Raw genomic sequence first — 23,275 nt, 5'->3', positions numbered from 1 at the left:
ATATAGGTAAATGTGCGTAATTTCTTGATCCGGCAGCTCGTATCTTCCGGTGAGTTCTACTGTTAAAGTAGCTTACTAAACCCCGTTTGTGTGATGTATAGTAGTCATCTGTCGTCTTCATCTAACTCATCTAACTGTAGACCCAGAAAGCGTGCTCTGTCCCGCTATCTGCTGTGGTCATCGAGACTAATTCATGTTTTTCTTTTGACATCGCATTAATTCGCTATCATTGCCGGGCGGTTCGCGAAACTCCCCTTTTCGGAACACTACCATCGGCTTAAGTGTGATCGTCGCGATTAGACACCAAACTCTTCGATCCAAATAGAACCAATCTCTCCAGGTGAACTATGTGTCCCCCTGTCTCACAGCCTCCGTCCACATGAGTTCGCCTTCGGTTGACTGGGTGGTTTTTCCGGTTGCTCGGCCTTCAGGTTGTCATCAACTTCAACACCTAGTCGAGTGCGTTTGGCAGGTGGCGCGAGTCTTTTTTCTTCACCAGCGGCTCTGCATCATCGGATTATCCGAAGACTTTGATTTGCTTCATCATTCTTTTGTAAAGTAATAGATTTATTGCTTTCCAATTTGTCGCAAGCATTATCCGAACAGATTTGGCGGCTTCTTCAGACTCTTTTGATTTCATTTCGTCGGTGGTACCTTCCATTTTGTTAACTTCCGTGACATCTTCTTTTTCAACAGTGCCTTTCTTTGCATTGTCCCCTTCAGTTTTCTTCTTCTTAGATGACGCCGTGTCTTTTTCAAGCTTTTCTCCATCAATCTCATTAGATTCCTCCTCGTTTACTGTTTTATTACTCACTACAATATTGCTTTTTGCCTCATCTGTCCTCTTTGTTTCTAATTGTGACGTCATATGTGTCTTCTCTCTACAACGCACCCCTCATATAATATAACATCCCCATCGCCATTTGGGTTGTCAATAATAACGCCTTGGGCAGCTTCTTCTAATCCTTCTTTAATAACGTCTGATTGATCTTCAGCAGTGTCCGCAGCTTCTTTTTTATCTGTGTGATGGATCTCGTCTTCGTCAGTTTCCCCTTTACGATGTTCAAGACGGTTTCTCTCCAGCAGCGCATCCATCTTCGAGCACAACTCTATGGATATTTGTGACCTCTGTGACACCTGCAATGAGATTTGCGACGACAGCGTTAACATTTGCAACGACAATTGAGGTAATGCAGCCATAAACGCGTTTCAGTTTATTTCTGGTGACAGTTCAGCATTCTCTACTAGGAGAAAAATGTATTAATAGTGGCAACAGGGTTGAATAGGAACTTCAACGAAAATGGATCCATTAGTTAGAGACACTTTCCGCAATGTAAATAAAAATAACTTTTAAAAAGATTACATAAATATAATCATTCAAGCCATTTTTTTAATTACTACTTACTTTCTTTATTCAAAGCCTTTGAAACTTCGTTTCAACTTCGTTCAACAACACCTCGGGGGTAATAATGTTTATTCCATTGATCCCACATTGTAGGTTTCTCAAAAAAAGCTTCTATCAACTCCTCGTTTATTTTTCAAAAGTATCTTGCATTTATTTCAGTTGCAAACAATTAAATGAAATGTAAGCAATTGTTGTTGTAGCAGTAACTTTGCCCTGTCAGTGTAGTGTAATCATCGGTCGTCTTCGTCTAGCTCATCTAACGGTACGGCCTGGAAACTTGCTGTTTCGACAGGTTGGGTCCAGAGGGAGAGGGGTGTTAGATGAGTGGGTTTGATGGGGCATGCGAAAAGGTGGTTAGTGTCGTGCGGGGTACCTTCACATGCCGGACATATGTTTAGTATATCGGGGTCGATTTTGGGTAAATAGGAGTTTAACCTGCTACATATCCGGAACGTAGTTGTGCCAAGGTTATGCGGGACTCTCGGGGAAGTTTGAGCTCTTCGTCTGCAATGGGTGGGGGTTGGACTCCGCTGACGACATTCGGGGGTCGGAAGCTTAAGAAGGTGGTAAGAGTATTCCGATGAATGTCGTTGATTGCCTGTCTGTACACTGTCCGCTCCAGTAATTGTCGGTCTGTTTTGCCCTGGACCTCGTCCGCTTAATTAAGGGAGCTGGTTCATGCTCAAGCAGATGTCTACATGGGTGAGACCTGCAGCAACACGACAGCAGGAACTGCTTGCTGAGCAGTTTATTATGCTCCTTCACAGGTAGCATATGGGCCTCGTCATGAAGCTGTTGTATTGGGGACATCAGAAAACATCCTGTCCCAGTCCTTATGTCAGTGTTTTGGCAGGTCTGTAACTTCATCCACTGCAAATCACTGATTCCAGGCGACCAGATAGGCGCAGCATAGTTTAGTACCGACCAGCCAATTACCTTAAATGTCGATAGAAACATTTCCAAGTACTGCCGACAAGCGATTTGGGGACTTTGTTGCGATTCTGGACTTTAGTGGCAATAGCGGTTGAATGCGCTGAGAAGGAGAGTAAACTGTCGAAGGTAATTCCCAATATTCTGGGGTTGTTTACAGTCGGAATTTGTGTGTCCTCGACGTTTACCTTAAGTTGCATTTTGACCTCCTTTGTCCAGGTAGTGAAGAAGGTCATCGTGGACTTAGTGGGAGAAAGTTGTAGGTTCCTCGCAGTGAAGAAACGAGATAAGCACGCGGGCCAGTCGTTTACCTTGACGCACAGGCCATCTATGTCATTGCCCGACCCCATTAGCGGGTAGTCGTCGGCGTATGCGACCAGGGAAACTCCCTGGTGGCTGGGGAAATTTCGAGACATAGAAGTTAAAAAGCAAGGATGAAAATCCACTACCCTGTGGAACTCCTTGCTTTATTTTCCTCTGTTTAGAGATTTGGTCTCGAAATAGCACAAACGAATGACGACCACTCAGGTAGTTTGCGGTCCACCTTTCAGATATCATCTAGTAGCGTGGCATGGCTGACTGTACCTCTCGCAGGGGCGGTTTTGGTTGAGCCCGCGGTTTACCTGAGTGTTAATGGCGGTGTGTAGCAGCCGCGCTACGGGGGACAGTTGCGGGTGCAGAGCTCTGCAGCAGGGCGCAACGTAGTCGCGTATCCACTCACGGGTGGTGCGCAGGCCAGAGCACCTCCGAAAGTGGCATCAGCCATTGCAAGAGTTGCACTTGACTGTTGTCAGGTTCCGCGGAACTCTAGTCTGACACGTGCCGGCACAATAGACGATTTAGCCGTTGAGGCAGGAGCCGCCTGGTGGCGGGAGCAACACGGTGCCACATACCATGTGGTCCACTCCCTGTGAATGCAGGCCTGAGCAAGTCTTAAGATGGCACCACCCGGGTAGAGCCATCCGGGTCCAGGGTTGGGTTCAATACCAGCCCTGAAGAAAAGTATTTGGAGTAAGCATGCTGCAAGGGATTGCTTCAGTGACGATAGGTTGGGGTAGGGTACGGTACACTAGACAGAGCTTGTTCGGAAAAAACCCGAGTCATTCCGATAACGTAGAACCGGCTGCCATGGAAAACGCTCTGTTTTTCGTCTCCGACTTTGCTTCCACTCTTTCTGAAATTCACTCACCAGCTTGCCTGCAGCGCAAGCAATTCGCCTTTGGCTTCTTCATCTTAGTTATTTTTGTTGTAGTATCAGTATAAACATTCTCCATACATATACGGAGAATGCTGCTGAAGTGACAGTCCTTGGCCGGATATAAATACGGGTCGTTCCGGTTGCGTAGAACCGATTGTCGTAGAAACGCTTCTTCATTAAATTAATCTTCATCTTAGTCTTCGGCTTCGCTTTCACTCTGTCTGCAACCTTGAACGCCGTATCAATTGCATACATAGTTTTCCTAAAGGCAAATAAAATCCACTTGGCGTGGGACTACCACTTGGAGGTGAACAAGTTCGAATCACTTTGTATACTATAAAACGCCAAATTATAGACAAAGTTTTTTCCTCTGATTGCCATTTCATGAAAAAGCTTCTAATAAGAAACCATATGCCGTTCGGAATCGGCTTAAAACTGTAAGCCCCTCCATAAGCTCGGTCGGCCACCTAATAAAAGGTGAAAGCATCAATTATATGCTTATATATCGTCCCCTTAGTATAACAATAACCTATGTGCTCATAGGCTATTATTTTTTTATTGAATTTTTGGATTCTCCATCGTCGGTTTTATATGTGGTCAAAATTTTGTCAAATTCTATTTCCACAAAGTGGGTCAAAACGTCAGTCAAAAAATAATAAATATTTACAGACATAACGAGATTTGAGTGAGAGCTACTTTCGACAAAAAGTTTGAAATTCATTTTCTCAAAACATCAAAAAATTTATAGGCTATTTTAATACTAAGGGGACGATATGAAATGAAATCCAAAACTAAATAAGGAAAAATAGGAAAAAAATAGTAAAATAAAATAGAGTAACAAGAGAGCAATCAGCAAAAAGCTGGAACGAAAAAGAAAAACATTTTTTTATAAGTATACATATAAACGTCAAACAGTTTGTTTACTAAATTCTAAAATTCGTATCTATAAAATAATTGTTTGGTACGAAAACATCTTTTGAGAGTTTTCAGCGAAAAGCTCGAAATCATACCTACCTCCCTTTGTCAACCGACACGCACACATATAAGCTGCTGGACATGCATGCATGAGCGTGGAGCGCAGCTGTTAAAAATAAACGTGAATACACCGACTAACATTGCAGGGTTGCTTAAGTTGAGCTGTGGTATCAACACGTGCGCCCTCCTGGGTTTGTGTGGAATGTATTTCAGTAAATTTTAATGCACTCTTTGGAAAACGGCAAACCTAGCGAAAGAAATCGGAGGGAATGAGGGGTATTCGCTCGCGTAAATGAAAATTGTGAATATTTGTGTAATTCGGAAAATCAAAAAATCGAAAAATTATAGACATCGGGGTATTAAATCATTTATAGAGTGTTTCGTTTAATAAATCTTTGTGCTACTACTACATACGCGCTACAACACAATATTGCCGAAGGCTGAAAGTAGAAAAAAGTAAGCAAAGACACCTACTTACGTATCGCATAATATTTAACATATCGATGTGTATGCATAAATATAAAAATACATATAATGAAACATAAGGAATTAAAACATGAAATTAGTGTGCGATTTTACAAAGGTTTGACGCTATATAGTTTAAATGATATATATATGTATATAATGTAAATATTAGTGATTTGCGAACTGTTTCAAAGCTGATTCATTTGACTTGAAAGAAAATAAGGGGTAACGAAGTCATGAAATCAATCAATAGTAACAGGAAAACAAAGAATCTATCGCTTGCGTCAAAAGATTCTACTTGATTTGCTTTCGCACATCTGGTCATGGAGTTTCAAAGTTTTTAGACTTAATAAATAAGTCTAGAAAGGCAAATTTCTGCTTCGATTTCATATTGCAGAATTTTGCCGTATTTTTACTTCTGAATGTTTAAACAATATGTACAAAATTGCATTTCAAAGGCGTAAAACAAACTTTAATATTTCTTTTCATATACTTCATTTACGGAATATTTATTATATCTGCGGTTACAGCGGCGCAAACCATTACCTGTGGCGGGTGCTGCCTCCTGGTGGCCAATCGATGACTCAAATTCTCGGTGAACGGTCGGTCAAATGAACACTATCGTTTTGGGAGTTTACGAATTGCTCAATTCGAAAAATTTTCTCGTTAGAAAACACAATGTTCGGAATTTGACACTTTCGGCCAAGCGAAGCTACTCCTTCGCACTCTCAAGACTAATTCGTTGCTACTTTGTGTGAGATCATGCGCCCTTCGGATCTTGTAAGGCTTGCCTTTCAGTATGCGGCGGATGCTACAGTCAGATATGTTTACAGTTCTTTCGCCATTTGATAGGCACTTCGTCGGGGATTTCGCTCAAGCCGCTCCTTCTCTTTTTAAACCATTTCGCGTGACGTTGCAGTCTTTTGATGACCACCTCCATAACGTTTCGAGATGCTACATATATCATTGCAACGAGCAATGGTGCGACAAACAAAAACATTTTTTGACTTTGACGGTGCCCGAGCTCACGAACAAGCGCTTGCTGTGATTTTCCAGCCAAATATAATGCAATAACACGATTACGTATGAAATCCATCCGCATCCGCATGCTTGTAAACAATACTCTGGACTGTCATTTAGCCAAATAACAGACAGCTGATGCGGTCTGAAGTTGGTTACACTTCGAGTGCCGGACCATGTATAAAAAGTATTGCTTCGGCCAACTTCATTACTTTTTGCACAGGCGTGGCACGGTGCTGGACCCTGTATAAAAAGTATTGCTTCGGCCAACTTCATTACTTTTTGCACAGGCGTGGTACGGTGCACTAGACAGGGTTAGTTTACTGGGACGGTAGCCCTTGGTCGAAAGTCATTCCGGTAAAGTAAAACCGGCTGTCATGGGAATGTTGCATAGGTGGTCTCAGCTTCAGTTAAAAAAAGTAATTCTGGTCAGTCACACCTCGACCACGCTGTCCAATATATATCTGAGCAGAAAAATTTATGAATTAATTATGGTCAAAAATAGATACCTAAGTTATTGATATTATTAATGCAAACTGACTCTGTTTAAGTGTATTTTTCAATAGAAAAATTGTCTAAAAATCTGCGGTTATTAAAACCATTCATTTCGGCAGAAATAAATCGGAAATTTGAAAAAAAGGAATGTTGCATTATCTTCCAATAACTCATTCGATACTAATTTAACCACAGAAACAACGGCCAAAGAGGAAATATCAATATCAACTTGGATTCATGAACCAACTATAGGAGATTAAAGGCCTGTCACAATGGCTCCGTTGCGGAAACGAATTTGACTGAGAGCGAAATAGATAATGTGTATTTGAATCGAAGCTGGCTACTTATACTGCATTCTTTGTTCCCCCAACCACCAATTGGTCGCTGGCTGATGTAAACAAGAATCAAGCTTTTCTTGTTGTGTGATTTCGATATTTTGATGCAATGTGCATAGAATTAAGAATGTTTTGTTAAGCATATTGATATTTCATATTTTCTAGACTATAGTTGCTTTTTTAATGAAATTTTATTGGTGCTCTCATCGAGTTTATCTTACGATAGGTTTACATCTTTATTGATCAGTGCGAAGCCAGTAGACTGCTTCGTCGTTAAAAATGGAAGTAAAATCAGATCACCGATTGCAACACAAAACCGTTGGCTCTAACGATTATTTACTCGATCCCACGATGGTCGGCTCTACGTCACCGGAACGAGCTGGATTTATATCCGGCCAAGGACTGTTACTCCAACAACAACAACAATTCTTTATTGAAACGGAACGGAAGGCGACTCAAGTTCGGGAACAACCTAATTTATTTCGATACGTAGGAAGGGGTGCCCTAGCCCCCTCTAGTACGCTGAACCCCTCTGTTTATGGCCACATTTTGCTCTTGCCATTACGCGTCTCTTCGGCATCTACCTCACATACCCCGCCCGTGCCTCTGCTAAGCAGGACATAAATTCGAGTCGTTCCGGTAACGTTCGAATATGTGTCAAAACGGTGTTGTTAGCACAAGCAAATCATATCAATTAATTTACACAAAGGTTTTAAAAAATAAAAAGGGACTAGAAGGTAATGTTTTAATCTTCAGATTAAAGCATAACTTAGCATATCATAAAAGCAAATTTGGATTAAAAAATTCGTAAACTAAAATTTAAAGAGCTTTACTGTTATGTTGCACTTATTCATTTTGAATTTATTTAATAGCCTGTTATGACGAGCTGATTAACGTACAAGCACTGTATTAGCAATTGTGTGTGTACAGAAAAATAAATTAGTGATCGCACAGTGATCACCGAGTTAGTGATGAATCAATACGCTAAACTGGTTTTCTCCGTTGAGCTATTTAATGTGCGTATCGTTTGTTTTCGCTGGTTGAGTTCTTTACCATTTGTTTGTGTAAACATTCCAATGAGCAGAAGCTCTCAAGAGAGGGTTAGTTGGTCAACAAGTTTGTCAGAAATTAAATATTTAGTTGGATACAGTGTATCAAATCAAACTGAATTACCATTGCAGTGTCCAAATCTGAATGTGTATTTGCAAAAGAATATTTGTATGTACCAACTAAAAGTTTCTGTTTCTGAAGTTTCATCGCAGAAAATTTTTATGAGCGATTACTCCAACGCCAAAAGCAATACATAAACGGACGTCTGTCAAGTAATATGTAAAGGGTGATTTTTTAAGAGCTATAGGAAAGTTTTTCAAAAAAAACACGTAAAATTCAGAAAAATGCATGAAATTTGTATTTAAATCGATAGTACAGTCCATATAATTTAATGTTTGAAGATTCTTCTTCTTAGCCTCACAGTCCGTGGTGGACCATAGCTTCATCAACAATTTTTCTCCACTTTATTCTATCCATGGCTACATCTCTCCAGTTGTGTACGTTCATTTGCTTAAGATCTGATTCGACGTCATCTAACCATCGCTTTCGTGGGCGTCCTCTTTTTCTTCCTCCAATTGGTGTTAAAATAAAAGCTTTCCTAGCATTTCGCTCTTTCGGCATGCGCAGTACGTGCCCAATCCATCTAATTCGTTGGGCTTTGATAAAACGTATTATATTTTGTCCTTGAACGATTTCTTCAATTTCATTATTGTAGCGAATGCGGTAGCTGCCATCTATTGTTGCAACCGGACCATATATTTTCCTTATGATACGTCTTTCGAAGCACATCAGCTGATGAATGTCATTTGTTTTCAGCGTCCATATTTCTGCACCATATGTAAGACGGGTCGTATCAGTACTTTGTACATTCTTATTTTCTGTGCTCTGGACAAATCTTTTGATTTAAATAGTTTTATGTTAACGTAGTAGGCGTTATTTGCAGCTTGGAATCTGCTGATAGTTTAAAACCCAAGTATTTAAATTCAGTGATATTTTCGAAAGCAAAGTTGTTAATACTTAGGTCATCGCGTGTCGTGTTGTTGACTGACCGAATAATGTATTTGGTTTTCTCGGTATTTACGTGTAGTCCCAGAGCTTTTGCATCTTTATCAATACATTTAAAGACGCGTGTAAGAGTGTTTCTATCTTTAGCCATAATAAGAATATCATCTGCGTAGGCACATATCTGAAAATCATTATTAACTAATGTTCCATTCGTGTTTATTTCTTTAAGGGGGGAGATACATGTAAATGCTTAAATTTTCCTTGATGTTTGTGATTTATTTTTTTTATTAAAGAGTCATTATATGTTTTTAAAAATTGACATGTATTTTGTTTAAATATTAAAATAATACAAAAAAAATGTTTTGATTATAATAATTTAAAATGGCGGGTATACGTGAAATTCTTCCTGTGAAGGTCGGAGCGAGGCTTTTTAATCGGTGGGCATTCTAGCATCGTTTCTAGTGATCTGAAAACCAAAAAACAAACATTTTTGTGTTTATTAATGTCATAATTTGTCGGTGAACCTAAAAAAATTAAAAAAAATTAAAAATTCACGAAATACAATGCTTAAAAAAAATAAAATGAATTTTGGCCCTAATTTTTCATGTTGTTTTGCTCTAAAAAATTATTTTCTCAAAAAATTTTTGGAAACTTGTAGGTTCACATAGAAAGTAATATCATTAGAAAGATGTGTGCAAAATTTCAGGAAGATCGGTCAATAACTTTTCGAGTTATCGTGTACGCCAATCCGAGAAATATAGTTTTGAGAAAAACGTGACTAAAAAGTCCCAGAGCTCGAAGGCAAAGAATAGAGTTGTCACGGTTTACGCTCTATAATATGAGAAATACTGAAAATTATGTTCTAAAAATTTGGTAACATATTCTGAAAGGTCTATACTAACATATTATGGGAAAAAAAAATTTTTTTTTTTCAGCATTTTACATGTATCTCCCCCCTTAACAGTCGTGTGTAGCATTAAATTGAATACTAAACATGACAGTGCGTCTCCTTGTTTTACTCCGGATATGATTTCGAATGGGTCTGACAGGCTTCCTTGCACCAGTACTTTACTTGTTGTGTTCGACAATGTACAGAGAATCAAATTAATTAACTTCAGAGGTATTCCAATTTTCTGAAAGCAGTATTTTATCCGTTTTCTATTTATACTGTCAAATGCCTGTTTGAAGTCAACAAAGAGGCAAAATATATCAATTTTATATTCGTAAAACTTTTCGAATATCTGGTGGACAGTAAAACCTTGATCAATCGTTGAGCGGTTGTTTCTAAAACCACATTGGTAATCGTCTAGGATGTTCTCAGCATAAATATTCAGCCTTTCAAATAGAATGTTTGTAAATACTTTATAACCTGTATTAAGTAAAGATATGCCTCTGTAATTTTGGCATTCAGTTTTATGTCCTTTTTTGTGTATAGGTACTATTATGCTTGATGCCCATCCAGTGGGTATTTCATTTTGAAGATTATTTCATGCAAATGTTGACCGCGACTGCGCTTCAAATGGTCCGTCCGCTTAACCCAATTTTGGCATACTCTTTCCAATGTTTCGGCCGATATCTCACATATAAATGCTTTAATGTTGTCTTCCAATGCGTTAATTGAAGCAGGCATTCAGACAAGAGCTTTAACATAGCCCCACAAAAAATAATCTGAAGGCGTTATATCGCACGATCTGCGTGGCCAATTGACAGGTCCCGAACGTGAAATAAAATGTTCACCGAACTCGCCTCTCAACAAGTCCATTGTTACGCGTGCTGTGTGGCATGTGGCACCGTCTTGCTGAAACCACATGTCATGCAAGTCACGCTCTTGCATTTTAGGCAAAAAAAGTTGGATATCATTTCCCGGTAGCGCTCACCATTCACAGTTACGTTACGATTCGCAGCATCACGGTCCAATGATACCTCCAGCCTATAAACCGCACCAAACTGTGACCTTTTCTGGATACATTGGTAGCTTTTGCATTCTTCTGGCTGATCTTCACTCCAAAATCGACAATTCTGCTTATTTACGTACCCATTGATCCAAAAATGAGCTTCGTCGCTGAACACAATTTTTCGATAAAAAGGTGGATCTTCGGCCAACTTTCCAAGAGCCCATTCACCAAAAATTCTGCGTTGCGGTAGGTCGTTCGGCTTCAATTCTTGCACCAGCTGTATTTTGAAAGGCTTCACACCTAAATCCTTTCGCAAAATTTATTTATTTATTAGTCACAATAGTTCGAATAGCCGCTTCACTGGGTCGATTAAACTGACCATAAAATGGAAGAAGCGCGCGATAAACTTTCTTAACAGAACACGCATTTTTATAATAAAATTCAATGATTTGCAAGCGTTGTTCGTTTGTAAGACGATTCATGGTTAAATTATAGACCAAACTGAAGATGTTTGACAGTGAAACAAAACATGAAACGTGCGTCAACTGTTTAAAAAGATAATAGCTAAAAAATCACCCGTTAGTAGTAAACTATGTGGGTGTTTACTAAAGGGGTTTTCAATAGGGACTTAAGAGTTTTGTATTTATGTACGGATTTTGATATTGCTCATATTACAACTACGAGAGTGATTACGGCGATCTTCGTAGATTACATGATCACCGGACTTCTCCATCTAATTCGGGCAAAATAGTATTTGAACTCGGAACGCTAGTGAACTACATTAGTTGAAGCGTGAAAATAATTTTCATCGTCGAAAAGTAGTGTTCAATCACACCTCCGTTATGAAATCAGACCACCGGCATTGCAAGATTAAAAAATTGAACGTGATTTGTGTTAAAAAACAGTTAGGTCTTTTTTAGTAAACACGTTATTTACAGGGTCCGGCACTCGAAGTATAACCAATTAAAAAGGTTTGGAGAACTACTTTTATTCAATTCAAAGTAAAAATGTGTGAAAATAATACAAAATTAAGAATCAATGTACTTTTGTTCGATATGACCACCTTTTGCCTTGACTATGGCCTTGAGACGGTTCAGAAACGAATCGCATGCTGCCTGAATGTGACTTGCAAGTATTTTGGCCCACTCGCGGACAATGGCTTTTTTCAGCGCCTCAAGACTGGTGAATATTTTAGTTCGGAAGCAACTCCTTCGCTCTCTCAAGTCTGACTTGTTGCTGCTTTGTTGTGAGATCATGCTCCATTGATGTCCACCTTTATGACGTTTCGCGATGCTATCAGTATCATTGTAATGAGTAATGATGCGATAAACAAAAACTTTATTTAGTTTAAGTTGCTCGAGCTCACGAACAATCGAGGGTTGTGATTTTCCAGCCAAATATAATGCAATCACACTATTACGTATGAAATCCATTACTGATTTTCTTTTTTCGCGTTTATTCTCGGCAAAATGCTTCCGGACGCGCGGTTTGAAGTTGGTTACACTTCGAGTGCCGGACCCTGTAGATCGACCGTACGACTGCCCAAGCTAAGTTTTGCTTGATGCAGTTGTCTTCTGTTTGTTGCAGTAAAGGTTAAATGTGGTATACATGGGTTTATAACAAAAATAGAAGTGCGATATGTTACAAGTTTTGACTATTTTTTTTTTTTATTTATAAAAATTTTGTTTATGCTAAAACAAAAAATTGTGGTTACAATTATTGAAAAACTCTGGATACTTAGTTTTGTATCTCATAAAATTTAGTCTTTTGAATCTTGCACTTTGTTATAGTAAAACTCATCAAGTATTTTTCGTTCAAATCGCATCAGTAAATTCGCCTCTTTTACTTCAAGGACCCATGTTATTATTATAGCTTTGTACACTTTATAGTTATTTATTATTTTATTATTATAGTTTTGTACACGTGACGCTTTTGTTCCTTTGATATCAATGAAGATTTCATAAATGCGATTTGGCCAAAGTATAAGGACGGATCCTTATTTATGCTGAGAACTATGTCTAAGTATTTAAACTCTTGCATGAGCTCAAAAATAACTTCCGATTTTGACGTGACTATCAATAAAGGATAAATTGGAACTATTAAACCATTCTTCAGGCATGTTTACTGCTCTCTCTGAAGTATTATTACCTCATGTATTTGTCTTATCAACTCTTTTTTGCCGTATTTATACCGTCTTCAACACCTGAGTTATGAGTATAGCTTCTCTCTTGCTCTTTTCGTGTCATTATGATCGGGGTCTTCTAGCACATTTTCTACTGTGCATACAGTACCATTAGGCGCCTCATATTCCTTATTATTTAAGAGCTCATTAAAATTTTTCCTCCAGATATTTAGGCACTTCATTTCTATCATTCTATCAATTTCGGCTGGAATCGACTCGTGTGTTTCTTTATCCTGCGGTATATAGATCTTGTTTGTTTGCTGCTCTTTGGTTTCTAGTTTCTAGTTCATATAATCCTTTTTGGCTTTTTTTCTTCTGCCTTATCTTGTTTAAACCCATCGCACAACTAGATATCATCCTGGGTGGCTTCGACTTCTCCCATTAGCTCGTTCTCGAACGGATGGTCGAAAGCTACCTAGAGGAGTTGTGAGCTGCTTGTACTATACGCAGAATAATCGCCTTGGCCACTCCCAAGTGAATGTCCCTTATCGCCACTTTCCCCACTTGTGGGAACTTCTACATATAGAACCATCCTCCATGTGTCTACACTTGCGTTCACAAGTTCAAGTTAAGTCAACTTCAATATCAATAAATTAATTAATTTTCATGAAAGTTTTTTATTTTTTTTATTTTTTTATTTTTTTTTTTATTTGTTAAATTTTGGTGAATTTTTTAGAAAGTTTGTAATGTTGTGGTAGCAAAAACATTCCCTATACATATACGGGGGGTACTGCTGGAGTGACAGTCTTTGGCCGGATATACGAGGTGTGTTCAAAAAAGAAGATGCATTTTTAAATTCCCGGGCTACGTACATTCGACTTTCAATTATTATATTTTTATGTTGGTACACTCGTCTCGAAGATATGTTCACGGTTTTACCAATATATATTAGCATGTTTAGTTTGTTTGAGAGGCATAAATAAGACAAGTGTTTTACATGTTCGGCGATTGCCTGCTATCGAAAAAAATGGATCAAAGAAATTGCACCAAATTGTGTAGCAAATGGACTTAAGTGCTCAAAAACATTTGAAATGTTGACAGTGGCATACGGTGAGGTCGAGAAGATGTGAATGACAACGCTCACTCTGAACGCCCCAGCCCATCAACAACCGATGAAAATGTTGGGAAAATGAAGAAAATTGTTATGGAGAATTGTCGTTCACAATTAGAGAAGTTGCTGAGGATGTCGGCATATCGGTTAACTCTTGCATGCAATCTTTTCGGAAATTTTTGCGCATGAAGCGTGTGGCAGCGAATTAGTTGCAAAATTGCTGAGTTTTTACCAAAAACAACGTCGCATGAGCATCGCTCAGGAATTGTTGAATGATGTCATCGATGATCCAGATTTGCTTAAAAGGGTTATGACTGGTGACGAATCATGGGTGTATGGTTATGACATCGAAACCAAAGCCCAATCGTCCCAATGGATGAGTCCAGGAGAGCCAAGCGTAGAAAAAAATCACTAAAACACTTGTGTTATTTATGTCTCTCACAAACATGCTACATATATTGCCAAAACCGTGAACATATTTTCGAGACGAGTGTACCAACATAAAAAAAATTGTTGTAACCAAACGGTTTTTATTGAAGTCCAACAATTTCAATTACCTAACAAGCGGTTAATAAGGTTAAACGACTTAAGGATTACAGATATATTCTGTCCTTGAAGGATTTCAAATAATTTTTTTTTTTTTGCGTAGTTGCGTTGCGTACATAGTCACAAATTTAAATTATCTGCGTGCCATTGAACTGCTTAAGTCGTTATAGAGGTGCAGCTATTTAGCAAAATAATTTGAGAGCTTCCATTGAGATCATCGCTGATTGAAATGTGTTAAAATAGTAGTGATTGTTATTGGTATAAATCGGTGATATGCTTTCAGGTGGAATGACTGTATACGACCGATTGGCAAGCATTGCATACATACGAGTATTTGTTAGCGTTGGTGGTGGTGTTTATGGTCTAGCAGAAGGTGTTGCTATGTTTTTCGTTTCTCCATATGCGGTATTAAGCGCTTGTCTGCAAAACGGTGTCGTTGAGCTATAGTTCATTAACTACTACTTGTTTATCCAAATACAGATTCATCGCCGCAGTTTCACCCCAGCTTTTGGCATTACCATTGCCGGTTTTAAACACACTGGCCAGTTGTTAAAGACACTGTACTAACAATATAAATAATCTTTCTCATTTATTCATTGACAAGTATATATGTTTATGTATACATACACAAGAATATACAGTTTGTCAAAAAAATCTTTGCATATGAAAATAAAAAAAAGTAAAATCAAAAGATGCATTGGATTTTAATTGAAATAACAACTTTTTTTTAATTTTTTTTATAACAATTTATATTAAATAAAAAAACTTCTAGGGCGATAATAATATGCTAATATATGTATGTATAATAAAACAGTTCAATTTTTCTGCTGTTAAAAAAGTGTTTGCACAGTTGGTTGAAAATCAAGTTTAGTGGAATTTTTGGTCTTTTGGGGTGAATATTTTGTATATCCTCCTTGGGCATCAATTACCGCTTGAAGACGACTTTGCATTGATTTAATTAGTGTCAGATATCATATTCCAATAGTGTTTCTTCCCACTCTTCTCTGATGAATCTAATTAATTCAGTTTTATTAGGTGGCGATCTTTTTCCTACTTTTCTTTTTAAATGAACCCACAAATTTTCGATTGGGTTAATTTTGGGACTTTGGGCGGGAGTATCAATAACTTTGGTGCAGTTATAGAGTAAGCAGGACCTGCATAAATAAGATTTATGTTTGGGATAATTATCTTGGTAGTATTTGTATTTAAATTTGTTCGAATTTTCCGGGTCTACAAAGCTGAATTTTCTAATACTGGAAGTCAATATGTTTTTTAAAATATCAAGATATACTTCCTTGGTCATAATGACGTCGAAAATTTTGATTTCACCCACTCCCTTTGTTGATATACAACCCCAAACCATTACTGACAGTTTTCCAAACTTTACGGTAGGGATACTATTTTTGTTTTGTAGTGCTGTGAGAGGCTTACGCCAAACTCTCTAGGGTCCATCATGGTAGTAGAGCATCATTTTCGTCTCATATGAGAAAATAACGTCATCCCCGTACTCTGTGGGAAGTGACATGTGCTCGGTGGCAAATCGCAATCTTTTATCAACGTTTTATGCTGATAACAGGGGTTTTTTCCTAGCCACTCTTGAAGAATATTTGTGTTTTTGCAACACTTTTCGAACAGTTTCATGAGAAACTCTTAACCCGCAGTCTTTTTCCACTTGAAGAGCTAATCCTCTAGTATTGCTTTGAGGGCTATTATATTAATAGTTTAAATAATTTTACGTTCAATTCGCTGCGTAATTTTCTTTGATCTGCCTGTAGATCCTTTCAAAGCAAGTGTTCCTTCATTTTCAGCACGGCTTATGATATTATATCTTCTGCTCAAATATGAACGCGACGATATCAATAAAACGGTCCGCGGATGACATATGGCAAAAATAAATTTTTTGTTTTTTGGTAGGACTGTTATAAGCTTACAGGGCAAATTTCAGCGTGATATGTCACATAGTTTGTTTTCTGTGCTACTGTAAACAAGTCAAGCTCGAATGTGTTCTTCGAATTCTCTTTTATGACTTCAATTGTCTCAAAATGTTTTCCACGGAGCGGCAACTTGAGCTTGGGAAACAGGAAAAAGTCACATGGAGCCATATCAGGTGAATACGGTGCTTGCGGAACGATATTAACATTATTTTTGTTCAAATAATCGCGAACAAGTGATGTGTGAACTGGTGCATTATCGTGATGCAAGAACCATGACTTGTTGCCCCACAATTCCTTCCTTTTAAGACGAATGTTCTCGCGCAAACGCTTTAAAACGTCTAAATAATATTCAGCGTTAACCGATCGGCCTTGCGGAAGGAACTCCGAGTGCACCACACCTTCGTAATCGAAAAAAAAAACAGTCAGCATAAGCGTAATTTTTGAGCAACTTTGGCGTGGTTTTTTGGGTTGATGTACGGCCCTCTTTGAACGATTTGTACCACTGGAAAACACGTGCACGCGATAAAGCAGTGTCCCCATAGGTTGTCTGCAACATTTTTAAGGCGTCTGAAGCCGAAATTTTGTTGGAATAACAAAATTTCCAACAAATTCTTTGTTCAACTTGAATTTCCATCGTTAAATTCGAAGAACACACTCGAGCTTGACTTGTTTACAGTAGCACAGAAAACAAACTATGTGACATATCACGCTGAAATTTGCCATGTAAGCTTATAACAGTCCTACCAAAAAACAAAAAAATTATTTTTGCCATATGTCATCCGCGGACCGTTTTATTGATAACGTCTCGTTCATATTTGAGTAGAAAGTATACAGTTCTAATTTTGAACATATCGGCGATTTCTTAGGCTGATTTGCCTTTGTAATGATTGAAATACAATAATTGAATAATTGAATGGCGCCTAATAGTTGTAGACAAGTCGAGTTATGGAATGTGTGTATAAATTTTTTGTTTGCTTTCTTATTTGTTGTTGGAATTCTCGATCAAAGCTAAAATTTAAAATTTTTCTTCACTATGCGAAGTTATTCTTGACAAACTGTATGTATAAGGAGATGTAATCTTAAATATGAAAATAACACATAAAAGAAAGGCAATAATTTTTGCATTATGATAATTCGCTGTGTTTTACTCCTGCGAAATAATAAATACTTACATAAAGCCTCCAAGTTGGGCTCAGAGAAATACTCTGAATCCAAGAAGGGGAACAATAGATATTTTGGGTCGGAATGATAAATACTAACCGCTTTGTTTTTATATAATTAAAATATAATTTACTCTCTTGATATGAAAAGTACTACATACATACTTATGTACATTTATACATATAAGTATATCTTGCACCAAAATATCTTCGGAACGGGTTGACCAATTTCTAATTTTATAGCTTTTGGTAAATGTGATTTGGGTCCCCCCATTTGTTTTTATAATTTAGAACTTTTTACTTCCTTCAAATTGAGCGCAATGAAGACGGCAGGTAGATTATACTGAACGTTACCTTTTCCTAAATACGCAGCGCGACATATTATAAAGTGTTGACTATTTATAGTATTTATTTTATTGAATGCTTTATTTTTTATAAAATTACTAGCTTTACCCCGCGACCCCGCTCGCGTAGGAGTAGTTTTGAGGGATTTAGGATATGTATATAAAAGAATTACAAACAATAATTTCATAGAAAATATTTTTTTATTAATAACCAAAATATTACAATACCCGGCATCCGTTGCTGTGCCTCGTTGAATAAAATCAAAACAACCAATCAGAAAAATATCAAGCAAAATTATTTTTATTAATTTTCTATCTCAAACCGTTTTTGAACTTTGCATTTGGGTCATAGTTGAACAGCTTATTCGGATTATGAAGTCTAGAGTGTGCTATAAATAGTGGGAAATAGGAAAAACTAAGATTTTTTGATTAAATTTAAGCAAATATTCCATTATTAGTGACGAATGAGAGTGGGTGCGCGGCCTGGGGGCTGTGGGCAGGGAGTTCCATCATAAAAACATGCCTATAACCTTCATTGGGTGAAAATATGAATGTATAAAAATTTTTACGTCATTTGGTGTTGTCGTTTCGTAGTGATGCGCAGACAACGTACAGTCATTCACCTTTATAGTATAGATTCATAGTACAAAAAAACCATATGACAAAAAGTTTCAAACCTTGTATACCTAAAATTCATATTAAAAGGTTTGAAATTTTGATACAAATTTGTTGATTTTTCTTTTTAATTTTTACAAAGTTTGAAACTCTGCGTTATACGGATTTTCTTGTAGTATGAAGTTTGATAAAAACATAGTAAGTGGAACTGTTCTCTCGTTTCGTGATGTTTCATGATTTCACGATTTTTTTCAGGCATTTCAGTAAAGAGTATGCAAATGTCATATAAAACAAAGTATCTAATAGTAGATATAAAAAAAATAAGATCGCCTGTAGTTATAAGGGATGCACAAATACCAAATACAATAAAAAAATCAAGAAAATCGTCACATAAAATGTGCAATTCATTTGCTTTATTTCGAAAACTTAACATTTTTTATGTATGGTACATCCTAGGTTGTTCAATCAGTTTTGCGGTTCGATAAGAGAGGGCGTTGCTACTAGCCTTTTTTGTTATGTTGGTACACTCTTTTTATGAACGCATATGAAGTTTCATTTCAATTAGTATCGATGTGTTACAGTATTTTCAACAAGGGAAAAAATCGAGTACCGTGCATAAGGAATTTATGAATTTATGGACGAATTTTCAAAATATAAAAGGACTTTTCGCCATTAATTAATTAGTACAGTAGAAAGATGGTTTGCTGAATTTAAACGCGGTAGTACAAGCCACGACAAGGACATCCAGAAACAGCAACAAAACCAGAAATCGTAGAAAAAATACAGGATATCTGAAAGAGGTTTAGTAGAAGCCCTAGGCATCTCATCGCAATGTAAGCAATATTTTGACTGAAATATTGGGGTTCAGAAAGCTGTGTGCACAATGGGTGCCACATTCGCTGACAATGGATTTTGTGCGTCGATTCAAATCAATCAAATCAAAACAAGCGACTAAAGAGTGGTATGAACCTGGTTCTTCGGCTCCGAAATTAGTTCGATTCCAGAAATCGGTAAAGAAGATCTTATCAATTTTTTTTGATGCGAAAGCAATTTAGTTTGCTGCAGCTAAAAGAAAAAAATCGGGGAAAAAGACATAGTTTGCAAAAGAAAAAAATAGGTTTTCATCAGTTCGAATTGTTGGAGCATCCACCCTATTCACTAGAAAAGTCAGTGGGGTTGTTCTCAGTGTAGGGTATATCACCGGTTGTCTTCGTCTGGCTCATCTAAAGATAGGCCCAGGAAGCATGCTGTTTCGACGGGTTGGGTCCAGAGGGAGAGGGGTGTTAGATGAGTAGGTTTAGAGAATTCTGGATAAGTAGGAGTTTAACCTGCTACAGTATCCAGAAAGTAGTTGTGCCAGTGTTACGCGTGTCTCACGGGGAAGCTGAAGCTTTTCATCTGCAATAGGTGGTGGTTGATCTCCGATTACGGCATTCACAGGACGGGAGCTTATGGAGATGGTGACGGTCTCCCGGTGAATGTCGTTTATTGTCTGTCTAAACACTGTCTGGTCCAGAAAATGTCTGTTAGTTTTGTCATGGATCTCGTCGGCATAGTTTAAAAGGTGTCTCCTGACGTGCCAAGGAGACGGCTCTGGATCAAGCAGGTGTATGCAAGGGTAAAATCTACGGTAACACCCCAGCAAGAACTTCTTGCTGAACAGTTTATTGTGCTCCATTACAGGGACAGGGACAGGGGACATCAGGATGCAACTGGTCGCTGTCCGAATTGCAGTATTTTGGCATGTCTGCAGCTTTATCCACTGTGTGTCACTATTTCCAGGCGACCAGACAGGCGCAGCATAGTTCTTTGTCTTTGCCCCAAGTACTGCCGGCAACCGACTGGAGGACCTTGTTGCGATCAGTGGGGTCGAAGTGCTTTCCTAATTTTCATTCCTTCATTCAAATTGTTTGCTAACGCTAAAATGCTAAAAATGCCTTTCAGTGGTTCTATCTTATTATATTTGTATGATGATATGAACTATATTTTAATATAAAATATTGAACGCCATCGGATGCGGTTTTACGCTCCATGATAAGCCAAGAGTTGTCATTTCGGAATCGATTGATATTCACCAGGTTATATGATGTCTTCCAACTATACACCGTACTTGTTGGAACGGATTCCACCGTAACGCATGTTTGGCCACGCTATCGTCACCCTTTCCTTCTTTGCACTTTACAGGCAATCTCGATCTGTTTATTACCCTAAGCAACTGGGAGTTGCCTATTTTGGGTCAGAACATTCGTAGTATGCGCCGAAAGCAGCTGTAGGTAAAAGTTTTGAGGCGTTTTGTGAATGCCACTCTAACTTCCCAAGTGGCACACTCATATAGCAGTACAGATTTAACCCACGCATTGAATATTATAAATTTGGTATTGACGCTTATGTTGTTGTTTTGCCATAAAGGCGTGAGAGTATATAAAAAATAGAAAGCATTAAATAAATAATCAAAACTTTGTAATATGTCGCACTGCCTGTCCACAGTACACAGTAAGCCAGCCATGTGCAAAATGCTTATTTGACAATCACTTCATATAGATTTATATGTGTTCCATTCAACCATAGGAAGCAAATGAGGTAAAAGTACCTAAGAATATCATATGATATTTCAATTAAAATGTTTTTTAATAAAATTGAAACAATACGTTTGAAATATAATAAAACTCACTAGCTTACGTAGCTATTTTTTTTTTATTAATCTTTTTTTATTGCTTTTGCTTCGTAACTTTGTTAAAATGTTTGATTCGAAAATTAGTCCTGCTTTTGAAAACTAACCTTTTTACATCTATGTCAATTGTGTCATTGCTGCTTATTTCCAATAGTACATCACATACATTTTTTGACTGCTTCGTTTGATCAAATTTTTTCCTTTTGCCCGATCTCGTCTAATAATAAAGTTTCTTAATAATATTATATAACCTGAGATGTACTCCAATGCGTCTCTGTAAAATTCATCGACTTCAATACCATCTTCGATTTTATTGTTTTGCACATGGGTGACATTTCTTCTAACTCATTGGATTCTACAGAGAGATCTACATTGCGACATCCAATATCAAGCCACTTTATCTTATCGGCTTAAACATAAAGCTTAGTATTTCGGTATTCTTTGCTAAAAGAACAAATTAATCATAACGTACATAAATAAGATTCTTAGATTTTTTACCAGACAGATATTTTCGCAAATGCTACTTAAATTAAAGTGGGCTGGGGTGGTTATTGATACCCCCTGCATTATCTCATGGCGCCAAAGAAATGCTCCAAGCCATCTTGGTTCAAATTCTTTGAACTCCGAATTTCCGCTGAACATTGTAGTATAAGCCTATGTATACTATAAGTGACGTATTCGTGACTATTATTCCTTTGTGAAATGGTGGTAAACTGGTTTTCATTGTAATAATGGGGTTTGACATAACTGCTCATTTTGTTTAATATACCATATATGTAAATCTGCTTTTCGGAGCCAAATAGTTTCTTAAATACGATGTAAGTAATATTTTAGAATTTCGAATTTAGGGTATCGAACCAATCGTTTACCAGTTGTATGAAATCGGCACAACTGCATTCGTTATACATACTTTGAGGTTATCCAACTGTCCATAACATTCGTAACTGCCAATAACAGTCAACTGTTTTTCCGATAGCTTAAACATAATCGAAAAGTCAGATTTTGACGCATAGTTCTAATTCTTCTTTAGCGTTCGTTCCGTAATCATTTCGTTTTTATATACTAAACCAGAGTCTAGAGTGGTTTCTTACAAACAAAAAAATAAAAAAATGTATTTTCCCAACATCCACAACTGAAAAGTAATTTCATTCAGTTTAAAACTAATGACACTTAATAAAAATTTTAAACCAATACATTTCTTGTTTTGGCTGCTCTATTGTGAACACAGGTAAAAAATATGTGCCTTCACAAAAATCGTCTGAATGATAAGGAAAATCAATTTCTAGAAGGAAACATAAGGGGCTCTTCATTAAGGTTTAAAAAAATACACCCTGAGGAGTTTTTTACTCTGATAAATTGGAAAAATTAATTTTTTTCATATTTCGACCATTCGGAGTAAACATTATGTGAAGCGACAGGTAATGGAATAGGAAAAGGAAATATTTTGAAATGTTAGTTTCAGACAAATTGTATCAGCTAGATCACTTCAATCATTTGATGATTTTTTCAAAAAGGTGACTTAAAGGCCAAAGGCATAATTAAAATTGCGTGGTTAATTGCTGTGGAAAAAGTGAAAATAAAAGTCTAGAAAGTGAAAAATGTAACCAAGAAACCGTATTTAATCGCGTCATTAATTTTCCTACAATAAATTCAATCCAATTCAATATTGGAAAACGGTGTCAATAGTAGAAAAACCCTTAAGTATATTAACCTCTAGCAATAAGTACTATTCAAGAACTAAATATTTAAATAAATTTAGTTGTACTGCTGCATAGAACCCACATAATATAATATATGAACAAGATGTATACCTGAACAAAGTTGCACTGCTACACGTAAGTCCGCTAGTGTATTGTGTGCATACATTTCTCACATTTTTAAAAAACCACGTTCATATTAATTTTCTTGCTTTCAAACTTTGTTAAACTAATATAGATTAGCTAGTAAATACTTTGTATGTAAATATGTATGTACAACTCTGTTTTCGTATCTTTCGCCA

General features: G+C 37.3%; 1 protein-coding gene across 2 annotated transcripts in view; it reads left to right on the top strand.

Moving 5' to 3' along the window:
* Positions 1–4,524: 4,524 nt before the first annotated feature.
* The window catches only part of LOC129244043 (dnaJ homolog subfamily B member 6), a 31,535-nt gene continuing 12,784 nt past the window's right edge, over positions 4,525–23,275 (top strand). The window contains exon 1 of one of the 2 annotated variants that reach the window (XM_054881639.1): positions 4,525–4,964. The gene's annotated coding sequence lies outside the window, so the exon portion shown is untranslated. The remainder of the gene's footprint in view (positions 4,965–23,275) is intronic. The other variant, XM_054881638.1, reaches the window with a different exon arrangement.

This window comes from Anastrepha obliqua, chromosome 4, assembly GCF_027943255.1.
Source record: "Anastrepha obliqua isolate idAnaObli1 chromosome 4, idAnaObli1_1.0, whole genome shotgun sequence".
Lineage (NCBI taxonomy): Eukaryota > Metazoa > Arthropoda > Insecta > Diptera > Tephritidae > Anastrepha > Anastrepha obliqua.
The sequence above is the reverse complement of the archived record's forward strand: the minus strand, read 5'-3'. Positions and strand labels throughout refer to the sequence as shown.